We start from the raw sequence: 12,064 nt of genomic DNA on the forward strand, positions 1-12,064 counted from the left end.
GATGTTCAAGCTCGTTTTAGAAAAGGCAGAGGAACCAGAGATCAAATTGTCAACATCTGCTGGATCATCGAAAAAGCAAGAGAGTTCCAGAAAAACATCTACTTCTTCTTTATTGACTATGCCAAAGCCTTTGACTGTGTGGATCACAACAACTGTTGGAAAATTCTTGGTTGGAATACCAGACCACCTGACCTGCCTCCTGAGAAATCTGTGTGCAGGTCAAGAAGCAACAGTTAGAATCAGACATGGAACAACGGACTGGTTCCTAACTGGGGAAGGAGTACGTCAAGGCTGTATATTGTCACCCTGCTTATTTAACTTCTATTCAGAGTGCATCATACAAAATGCCAGGCTGAATGAAGCACAAGCTGGAATCAAGATTACCAGGAGAAATGTCAATAACCTCAGATGCGCAGATGACACCACCCTTATGGCAGAAAGTGAAGCAGAACTAAAGAGCTTCTTTATGAATGTGAAAGAGGAGAGAGAAAAAGTTGGCTTAAAACTCAACATTCAAAAAACTAAGGTCATGGCATCCAGTTCCATCACTTCATGGCAAACAGATGGGGAAACAATGGAAAAAGATCACCTTTACCATCCGGAAATCCCCTCAGCTCCTCTGGCACATAAATCTCTACACTCTGACACATAGTATGGCTCTGAAAACCAAGAAGTTCATCCCTCTGAAGCACACTTGGTTTGCATGAGAGAACAAAAAAAACCAAACCTGACTCTTCACCTGAGGCTGGAGCCAAAGACACAAATAAAGAAATCCTCTAACTGAGCTGTCAGGCACGAAAAGAGTCCATACACATGCCATTATCAGGAGAGGCACCTGAGCCATGTCAGAGGTCAGGAAGTAGACAGATCCACCCATCACCCCTGAGAGCCAGTCTGCACCTTTTTCTGATACAGACGGCAGAAGTTCAGAAAGGGAGCTTGACCTTGCATTGCACACAATGATAAGCTAGGCCAGGATGGAACCCAGGGGCAAGAGCTGGGAGACTCCCACAGCTTTATTCAGCCCTGCACCACTGGCAATCACCTCCTTTCCTGCTCTTGTCATCTCAAGAAGTTAATTTTTACTTTTATAGTTTTTACCTGGAGACACTAAACCAGAAGACACTTTGCAAGATTCCCTTGTGGTCTAGTGGCTAGGATTTGGTGTTTTCACCAACCCAGACCGTGTTAGACTCCGGGCCAGGGAAATCTTTTTCTCTCTGGCATTCTGATTTGTAGTTTGTGTGTGTGCGTGTGCTCACTCACTCAGGCGAGTCTGAGTGAGTCTTTGGGACCCCATCAACTGTAACCTGCCAGGCTCCTCTGTCCATGGGATTTCCAGGCAAAAATACTGGAGTGGGTTGCCATTTCCTTCTCCAAGGGATGTCCAAAGTGGGGGTACTGATACTGCTTCTACAATGAGAACTCCAGCAGATAACATCCAAGGGGATTTGACTTTTTTTACTGAAATGTAGCTTCATTTCTTACTGAAATGAAGAAGAAAAAACAAAAAGTTTAGTATTACTTTATCATAGAGATAAGTTAGTATGTACCTTGTGTGCTAGGTATAAGAAAAAATAAAGCTGAAAATAAGAATTCTCAAATATTATTAGCACTCTACTCTAATAATTGACATAAAATCACACAGAAAACGTTATATTTATAGAGAATATTCCTTGTATGTATCACACAGGTTATAATTTTGGTCTAAAAACTATGTTCTTTTCAAATACTGTAATAATATGGAAAATATTGGTAACAAAGTACTCTAGTTTGCACAGTCTTGGATTTATTTTCTCTTCAAGTTCTAATAACCCTGAACTACCTAAGTTTTCTATACTGGTTTTACTTGTTTATCAAAAAATTTAAGGGACTTTGCTGGTGGTCCAGGAGCTAAGACTCCTTGCTCCCAATACAGGGAGCCTGGGTTCCATCCCCAATTGTGGAACTAGATCCTGCATACTGCAAGGAAGACCTAGTGCAGATAAATAATGCAAATAAAGGAATAAACTAAGAAAAATTTTAATTGGATAAATATTTAAGTTTATAAACTTAAAATTATGTGTTCCAAGAAATTAAATATACTATATATGTTAAATGGAGATATAGTATTATAATTATAATACTATGATTAGACTATATAATTATACTATAATACTGTAATTCTATGATTAGAAATCATAATCAATCCACTTAGACTTTGGGGTATCATTTACTGTATGATTCCAACATGCATTTCTCTATTATGTGTCAGCTCAGCTTTTGATTTTAAGGTCTATGTTTATCTGAGTTCGTTGACTGATATTAAATTAATCAATGTGTGATCTTTGCCTGTATCATGTATAACTAAGATAGAAATGAAAAACACTATTTTCCTATGATGCTGCCTCCTATGTTTATAGACTGTAGAATGGCCATATGTGAACAGGTTGAGAGGAGGCTCAGGTGCCTTTTATGGGAGATTGGTGACTGTTTCCATCAGTGTCACTATAAGAATTGTGGAACACATGGAATGTCTGCTCCAGGAAGTGGGAAGCTGTTGCTGAATGTCTACTGTTTTCCTAAAGTGCTTGTTTATGTAATTTAAAAAAAAATTGTTTTGGTTCTTAGTTTTCTGCCTACTAAATCTGAAGTCATCCATCTTCATTATGCTTGTCTTATCTCCATCACTGCTAGAAACCTAAACCAAGATGAGCAGATTAGCCTGGGGAAAACTGCCAGGAACTGTTTCTGCTCCTGCTGCACTGTCCCTTTTCAATGCCTCCAGATGTGAGCTCCATAGTGAGCTGACTCACTATTCAGCATCTTTTTTCCTTTCCCCTGCCCATAGCAGGACCTAGCATCTAGTAAGTGCCTGAGAACTGCTCAGGATTAAAGGCAATCTAGGGCAATGTCCTGGAAAGGTGAAAAGAAGAAGAAATTAGGTAGATTGGGGGAGGCCTAGAGTATGAGGGACAGAGAATTACAGACAGAAAAAGAAACACACTGAGAGAGTAGAGAGAATGTCCAGGAACTAGATTTACTGTGTGAAAGCCTGAATGCTCATGAGATTCAACAGAAGAATTCAGGGGAGGTCAACTAATAATTCTTGGTATCTAGGTCTGCACAAGATGGATTGTCCATGCAGAATCCTATTGGTCCCAACAATTTGTCTCAAATTGGATGATTTTTGCAGAAACAGCCAAACACTGTCAAGGAATCATAAAGACACAGTTATTGGCATCCCAATAGTCTTGAGTAAGAGGGTGACCAGTCATTAAATGTGTGCATCCAGATGGCAAAAATGCATTCATAAAGAAAAGGGAAGAAGAACAAATATCTGAGACCAGTGTTTAGTTGGTCTATCCATAAACTGGAAGTTTAGTGTGAAGCAACTGGAAGTCATTCTGGTCAGTCTTCTCAAACTCAAATAAGTAGGACACTACCAAAAATAATTACAATTATTGGAATGCTTTCTAAACATCTTGGAAGTTTAGCTGTTGAACATGTGCAGTAGGGTAAATCTGGGTAATGTCCACTTAGACTTTTGTTGTACCTCTGGCTTAACTGAATCAAGAGGGTACCCATCCTCTTACTAGAGTATCATACAGATGTGAACAAAATTCGTCATGATGGCAAGAATATGAAGAAAAAAGCTCTTTCGTGGATTTGGAAAGATGGAAATACAAATTGGCACACCTACTATTGAAATCAACTTAGAAACACATAAGATGCCTTCAGTTCAGTTCAGTTCAGTCGCTCAGTCATGTACAACTCTTTGAGGCCCCACAGAGTGCAGCACGCCAGGCCTCCCTGTCCATCATCAACTCCCAGAGTCCACCCAAACTCATGTCCATTGAGTCGGTGATGCCATCCAACCATCTCATCCTCTGTTGTTCTCTTTTCCTCCTGCCCTCAATCTTTCTCAGCATCAGGGTCTTTTCAAATGAGTCAGCTCTCCACATCAGGTGGTCAAAGTATTGGAGTTTCAGCTTCAACATCAGTCCTTAGAATGAATATTCAGGACTGACTTCCTTTAGGGTGGACTGGTTGGATCTCCTTGCAGTCCAAGGGACTGTCAAGAGTCTTCTCCAGCACCACAGTTCAAAAAAACCAATTCTTCAGCACTCAGCTTTCTTTATAGTCCAACTCTCACATCCATATATGACCACTGGAAAAAACATAGCCTTGACTAGACGGACCTTTGTTGGCAAAGTAATGTCTCTGCTTTTTAATATGCTGTCTAGGCTGGTAATAACTTTTCTTCCAAGGAATAAGCATCTTTTAATTTCATGGCTGCAGTCACCATCTGCAGTGATTTTGGAGCCCCCCAAAACAAAGCCTGCCACTGTTTTCACTGTTTCCCCATCTATTTGCCATGAAGTGATGGGACAGGTTGCCATGATCTTAGTTTTCTGAATGTTGAGTTTTAAGCCAGTTTTTTCACTCTCCTCTTTCACTTCCATCAAGAGGTTCTTTAGTTCTTCACTTTCTGCCATAAGGGTGGTGTCATCTGCGTATCTGAAGTTATTATTGATAGTTCTCCCAGCACTCTTGATTCCAGCTTGTACTTCTTCCAGCCCAGCATTTCTCATGATGTATTCTGCATATAAATTAAATAAGCATGGTGACAATATACAGCCTTGACGTACTCCTTCGGAACCAGTCTGTTGTTCCATGTCCAGTTCTAACTGTTGCTTCCTGACCTGCATACAGGTTTCTTAAGAGGCAGGTCAGGTGGTCTGGTATTCCCATCTCTTTCAGAATTTTCCACAGTTTATTGTGATCCACACAGTCAAAGGCTTTGTCAATAAAGCAGAAATAGATGCTTTTTCTGGAACTCTCTTGCTTTTTCTATGATCCAGTGGATGTTGGCAATTTGATCTCTGGTCCCTCTGCCTTTTCTAAAACCAGTTTGAACATCTGGAAGTTCACAGTTCATATATTGTTGAAGCCTGGCTTGGAGAATTTTGAGCATTACTTTGCTAGCATGTGAGATGAGTGCAATTGTGCGGTAGTTTGAGCATTCTATGGCCTTGCCTTTCTTAGGGATTGAAATGAAAACTGATCTTTTCCAGTCCTGTGACCACTGGTGAGTTTTCCAGATTTGTTGGCATATTAAGTGCAGCACTTCCACAGCATCATTTTTTAGGATTTGAAATAACTCAACTGGAATTCCATCACGTCCACTAGCTTTGTTCATAGTGATGTTTCCTAAGGTCCACTTGACTTCACATTCCAGGATGTCTGGCTCTAGGTGAGTGATCACACCAGTGTGATTATCTGGGTTGTGAAGATCTTTTTTGTACAGTTCTTCTGTGCATTCTTGCCACCTCTTCTTAAAATCTTCTGCTTCTGTTAGGTCCATACCATTTCTGTCCTTTATTGAGCCCATCTTTGCATGAAATGTTCCCTTGGTATCTCTAATTTTCTTGAAGAGATCTCTAGTCTTTCCCATTCTATTGTTTTCCTCTATTTTTTGCACTGATCACTGAGGAAGGATTTCTTGTCTCTCCTTGCTATTCTTTGGAACTCTGCATTCAAATGGGTATATATTTCCTTTTCTCCTTTGTTTGTGGCTTCTCTTCTTTTCACAGCTACTTGTAAGGCCTCCTCAGAGAGCCATTTTGCTGTTTTGTATTTGGAGTGACAAAAATCAGATTTACCCTCCTGCTTGAAATCTCACCGTCCCTTTCTTGCCTGCCCCCACAGGAAACAAAAAGGAAAATATATAATGTCAGTTTCTAGACACAGGAAATTGGGCAAAAGAGGACAGCTGAGAATTACCTGAGAATGAGAAACAAGGTGAGTCCTGCCACTGGCCCACGTGACTGCTTTCCGAGCATGACCAGGTTGGGCTTGAGAAGGGCAATCTGAGACCAGCTCTTTGGATTGTTGAGAGGAAGCTGAATTTTGGTGGAAAGCAAGGCAGCCGGGGTTCAGAGAACAAAGGTCCAGTGATGAAAGAGAAAAAGATATCCAGGGATACGAAACAGTCTCCCTGAAGTACTAAATGGAGTTCTGATAAGAGCACACTTGTGGAGAATTAGCTGAGACCAAGAAAAGAAATTTTGGACCAGATCATGGAGCAGTGCCTGGTGTCCACATGGGACAGACAATTGTACTCACTGCCATAAGCCAGACTAGACTATTTATGTGACTCATGAGCCTTAGGGCAAGAACACAGCTCTAGAATAATCAGCCCTTCATTGACCTACTGAAAAAATCATAAAGCAAGATCCAAAGCGATTAAACTGTTTACAAGTCACCTAACTGTACCCTAATACAAAACTCAAAATAATTCACAGGAATATCAAAGTAGCTAGGATCCAGAAAGGAAATTTTGATAATGTCCAGTATCCAAACAACAACAACAAATGTCAGGCATGCAAAGAGGCAGAAAAATATGATGCAAAAGGAAGAATATAATCACTCAGTCAAAACTGACCAGAATTGACATGATGAAAAAAATCATCAGAGAGAACTTTAAACAGTTACCATGACTATGTTACATATGTCCAAAGAGTTCATTAGAAATGTGGAACATACAAAAATGGCAAAAAGCAAACTTTAGAGATAAAAACAATAACATCTGTGAATCAACAACAAATTAGACATTGCAAGAAAAAAAAATTAGGGAATACAAAGCCTTGAACCACTGAAACTATTCAAAATGAAATGGCAGTAATTTTTTTAACTGAACATATTAATAGCATCACCGAATAGTAGAGCAACTTTAAAAGGCCTAACGTAAGAGTATTTGGACTCTCAAAAAATACCAGGAGAAATTTTTTGAAGGAAAAAACTTTGAAGAAACCCAAGAGGACACACTCCAATCATAATGAAAATTATAAACCCATCCATCCAAGGAGACAAATGAACTGTGAGCACAAGGAACAGGAAGAAAACTGTGCCTAGTCACAGAGTAATTAAACGGCTCCAGTCCATTATAAAAGAAAAAAAGATGTCCAATGAGCCAGAAAGAAAATACACAGTACATTCAGAAAACAAAAGTAAAAATTATGTCAGATTTCTCATAAAAAACAATGGAAGTGAGAAGACAATGAAGCAACGTTTTTAAAGGACTGAGCGTGAAAAAGGGTGGAATCCTATGCCTACTCTCCCCCTTCCCAAATCTCTTTGAAAATAGAAATTAAATGATCACATTTATAGACATACACATGCTTAAAGACTTAGTCACCAGAAAAGCCACATAGCAAGAGAAGTTAAAGGAGCCCTCCAAGAAGAAGAAACTCACATGAACTGGAATTCCTGATGTACACAAAGGAAATGAAGCAAAAGAAACATGGTATATGCATGGGAAATATATGATTTTTTATCAATTAAATCTCTTTAAAAACATGGGGCAGTTTTTTTTTTTTTAAGTAATAACATTGGATTTAGATTCAAAACATATGCCAAGTAAAATACAGGGCAACATAAGCATAAAGGCAGGCAGGGGAGAAATGTGAGGAAGTGTGCCATCCCTTGAAACAGACTGTGCTAAGTTATAGATGTATGTATGCTATAATGCCCAAAGCAGTTGCTGAAATAACAAAACACACCCAATAAGTCAACAAAGGTAAGAAAAAGGAATTATGTACAAACCATGTAAAGGCTATGACAGAGCAATTGCTCTTCCAGGATTCTACCATGTAGCTATGTGTGCAAGAATGATGACTGTCATAGGAAAAGCATGGAACCAAATTAATTACAGAAGTATATGGAAAGGGATAAATAAAGGTTACCACAGACAGTGAAAGTGAAAGAAACTTCACTGGTGAAAGGAGTTTACAGGGTAAAGATAATGAGCCTGCTCTTTCCTGAATTCCAGGACTCCCAGTGACCTGCTTTCCTCCAGAGACCCTTTCTGAGGATCAGTGGCTATCTGGATATAGGTTCTATACAAGACACAAAGGAAAGGACTGTAGTAGTGGAGCTTGGGGACGATGTGCAGACTAGAAATTATCAATCATACATCACTTACACTCCAAAAGGTTTAGACACGTCCCTGGGTGGGCTTGAACCACCAACCTTTCGGTTAACAGCCGAACGCGCTAACCGATTGCGCCACAGAGACTCGATGCTCGCCTATTCTCGGTCTCAACAGTGTGACTAACACTCACTAACTCACTCATCCCCTCAGAAAGCAAGCGTACCTACAAAGGTAGGCGAAGCCACCTGCCTTTCGCGGGAGAGCAGCTCGGTCTCCAAGCCTCGGGCCATCGGAGAGACGGAGTCCACTCCGTGTTCGTTCCCGTTGGAAAGCCGGGCGTCGGGCGATTCCGAAGGCAGAAGTGCAACCGAGCGTCCCTGCCACGCCTTACTCCACAGCCGCCTCAGACGCCAGCGCCCGGGGACTCCGGGGCCTGAGCCGAGGGGGCCCGAGGGAAGCTGAACCCGCGGCGGACTCAGTGACGGCTCCGGGTTTGCTCCATCTTCATCCGGCCATCGGCACCTTTGGGCAGCGGTTTAGTAGGTGTGGTCCGTGTGGCTTAACGGGAAAGAGATCACATCCAAAGAGGAAACGTGAAAAGGGGCGAGAGCAAGCCAAGACATGGATGAAACCTGCCAGGAGACCTTCCAGGAAGTCTGTGAAGAGGCCCGGGCCAGATCCTCAGAAAGAAAAATTGCTCTTTTAAGTAGCAAAATGGGGAGGAAGAATTCGAAGAAGAGCGTGAAAGAGAGAAAAGCACGAACTTCTTTAAGTGTCCAGGAGTAAAACAGTGTGGATATATTTAGGTCGAGATAGCTACCTGAAGTCACGTTGTGCATTGTGCTTGTATAGTGTATAGTGCTCTATTGTGATGGCAGCAGCCTCGGTTCATATCCAGGCTGTATCAAGTTAGTGTCTATAACCTCTTTCTATTTGCTTTTTTTTTTTTAATTGGCATATAGTTGATTTACAGTGTTGCTAGTTTCAGGTGTACAACAAAGTGATTCAGTTATACATACTTTTTTTTTCAGATTCTCTTTCTGTATAGGCTTTTATTACAAAATATTTATTTATTTAATTACAAAATATTGAGTTTAGGTCCCTCCCTGCGCTAGAGGTCCGTATTGGTTATCTATCTGATACACAGTAGTGTATATATGTTAATCTGAAACTCCTCATTTATCCCTCTTTCCACCCTTTTCCCTTTGGTAACCAGCAGCTTGTTTTCTACATCTGAGGGTCTCTTTCTGTTTTGCATATAGTTTCATTTGTATCATTTTTGGTTTTGTGTTTTAGTTTCCACATATAAGTGATATCGTATTTGTCCATCTTACTTCACTCAATATGAGAATCTCCGGGTCATCCACATTGCTCCAAATGGCATTTTTTCATTCTTTTTTTTTTTTAATGGCTGAGTAATATTCATTTTGCTTTCAGTTCCAGCACGAGTTATGCTGCTTAGCAGTGGTTGGAGAGCAGTTTGCTGCTGGCCCCACATCTGTATTCTGTGAGGAGTAAATCCCACAGCACACAAGCAGGCTGGTCAAAGCAAAACCTATGTCAACTGCTTGTCTCACTGTTGAGCAGAACATATCCCCAAAGTGGAAATATCTCCTCTCAAGTAGCTTTGTCTGTAGCTTGCACTAATGAAATGATACAGTCAATGACTTTTTTTCTGGAAAAGGTATTTCTAATATCAGTCGTTTTTTTTACACTAAAGAAGAATGTGTTTTCAATGGGTTTACAATAAAATGCAAACTAGTCATCACAGTTTACACCAGCTTGTCTCCACCCACCACCCACTTATTTTTATGGAAACAGTAAAAAATTGAACTATACTTTACACCATGTAAAAAGAACACATCTTTAGTTCATAGGCACAATTTGTGAACGTGGGCAAATGTAATCACCACCCAGATGAAGTTATAGAAAACTGCTACCATCCTAGAAATGTCATTTGAGACCCTTTCCAAGCAATTCCTACATAAGATCGCTTAATTACTAATTCTGAAGTCTATTGCAATCATGTACTGTTGCCTGCTTTTGAAACTCAAATGAATGAATGTACATTTTTTTGTTACTGATTTTTGTTTCATGCAACATTTTGTTCATTAAACATATTCATATTGTTACGCATATCACTTATTAATTTTGGTATTATTGGAGTAATTTTGGTGGGTTTTTGGTGTTAATTGGTGTCCTTGATGAATATTCTTGGTGTTTTGATGAATATTTTATATCAATCTTTTTGTATACTTCTGCATTCACGGATGTACTGCAATTTTGGACTCATGGAGTAGGTACAAGATTAACTTTATCAGAAATTGCCAACAGTCTTCTAGAATGATTTCAAACTGACTACTATAGATGCAATTGCTCCACAACTGTCAGCATTTGATGCACAAATTCTTTTAAATACAATCATGCTGGAGGGTAATGATATCTTAAGGTTTATTTCCCTGATGAGTAAAAATGTCAAGAATATTTTCTTATAACTTTTGGTTATTAAAATATCCACTTCTGTGATCCAGTAAGATCCTGGCTTAGGCTTCCCAGGGAAAGGAAATCAGGTCCTGTGGTCGGTCACTGCAGTTCAAATGAATCCTTCAAGGCATCCCTTGGAGACAGAGACCCAAGCTTGGGGAGTTCCCAGGAGCCGCTGCTTCAAATGCAATGACTGGCTCACCAAAAGCAGACTCACCCAACCTCTCAGGCCTTTGCCATTTCTACCCACTCTTCAGTAGAGTGAGGGTGGATTATATTTTTTAAATATTCTCTTTCAATCCATTCATTCACATTCATTTCCCTGAGTAATTTGAGTTTCCAATTCATCTCACTACCACAAAGGGAAAACTGTTATTGTTGACATAAGCAGAGAGTGTGTGTAAAAATCAATACCAGAATATCAATACGATAGTGATCCAGGTAAATGTCCTGGTTCTCCAGCTGCTGTTGTTTGGAATCCCTGTGGTCTCTATCAGGCAGTGGGCACATTTCCCCTTTTTCCTTGGACACTCACTCAGAAGATCTGTTAGGATAAATGTTATGTCCACTGTAGGGCCAGAGGTGAGCAAGGAAGATGGGGTGGGGGGGTGGGGGTGTGAACCAAGCCTGTAGAGGGAGCAGTAGATCAGACAGCACAGTGGCTGTGGGTGTGTGTGGCTCTGGAAGAGCTGATGAAAGGCAGTCAGTCTGGTGGGTGAGAGAGTGTGTTCTGCCTGTGTGGGGAGGGGCAGGAGAATTGGGAGATCTTTGCTAGAATTACTTTGCAGAGAGGGATTTGGTAAGCGTAGAGGGGAGGAGGGTGACCCTGAATGAAAGATGGTGGCCCTCGGGGTATGTGCTTATAGTTAGCTGGCAGCAGAGATACCTGATCTTGAAGGGGCTTTCTCCAGGGCAAAGACTTGTCCATTGCCTTCATGTGGTGCTGAACTCCGTGATTTCCTTACTAGTGGGAAACTTGACTTCAGAATTTCTGCTTGATAATCCCTAGATAGTAAAATGTGTATATTCATTTAGGTGAGTTTGAAGAAAGGACAAGCTTAATCTGTGGGGTGGCCATCAGAATAGCTTAGATATTAGATATAATAGCAGGGGATAGATAGGCTTTACTTGGAAAGTGTATCAAAGGGCTTCATCATATATCAAAGTGTATCTTCCATACTATGTTGATGAAAATTTTTCTGCATTTTGATCCTGGTGATGATTTTACATCAACTAGCTGTTCATTCGGAGAAGACAATGGCAAGCCACTCCAGTACTCTTGCCTAGAAAATCCCATGGATGGAGGAGCCTGGTGGGCTGCAGTCCATGGGGTCACTCAGTCGGACACGACTGAGCAACTTCACTTTCACTTTTCACTTTCACACATTGGAGAAGGAAATGGCAACCCACTCCAGTGTTCTTGCCTGGAGAATCCCAGGGACGGGGGAGCCTGGTGGGCTTCCGTCTATGGGGTCGCACAGAGTTGGAAACGACTGAAGTGACTTAGCAGCAGCTGTTCATTAATGATTTGTGCATTTTCTTCTGTGATTACACACGTTAATAATTTCATTTTTGGATAGAACTGGCGGTCACATTTCGGAGAACCCAGTGTAGACCATTACCGGGTTTAAGAAAAGAAAAAAGGAGATGCCAGGTGTAACCTAA

General features: G+C 40.7%; 1 non-coding gene across 1 annotated transcript; it reads right to left on the bottom strand.

Annotated features, from left to right (window-relative positions):
- Positions 1-7,985: 7,985 nt before the first annotated feature.
- Positions 7,986-8,059, bottom strand: TRNAN-GUU (transfer RNA asparagine (anticodon GUU)). Its single transcript has one exon. It is a non-coding gene; the product is annotated as a tRNA-Asn (tRNA).
- Between the last annotated feature and the right edge of the window lie 4,005 nt (positions 8,060-12,064).

Source organism: Moschus berezovskii, chromosome 4, assembly GCF_049115385.1.
Source record: "Moschus berezovskii isolate FMDL1 chromosome 4, NW_MosBer_1.0, whole genome shotgun sequence".
NCBI classification, from domain to species: Eukaryota; Metazoa; Chordata; class Mammalia; order Artiodactyla; family Moschidae; genus Moschus; species Moschus berezovskii.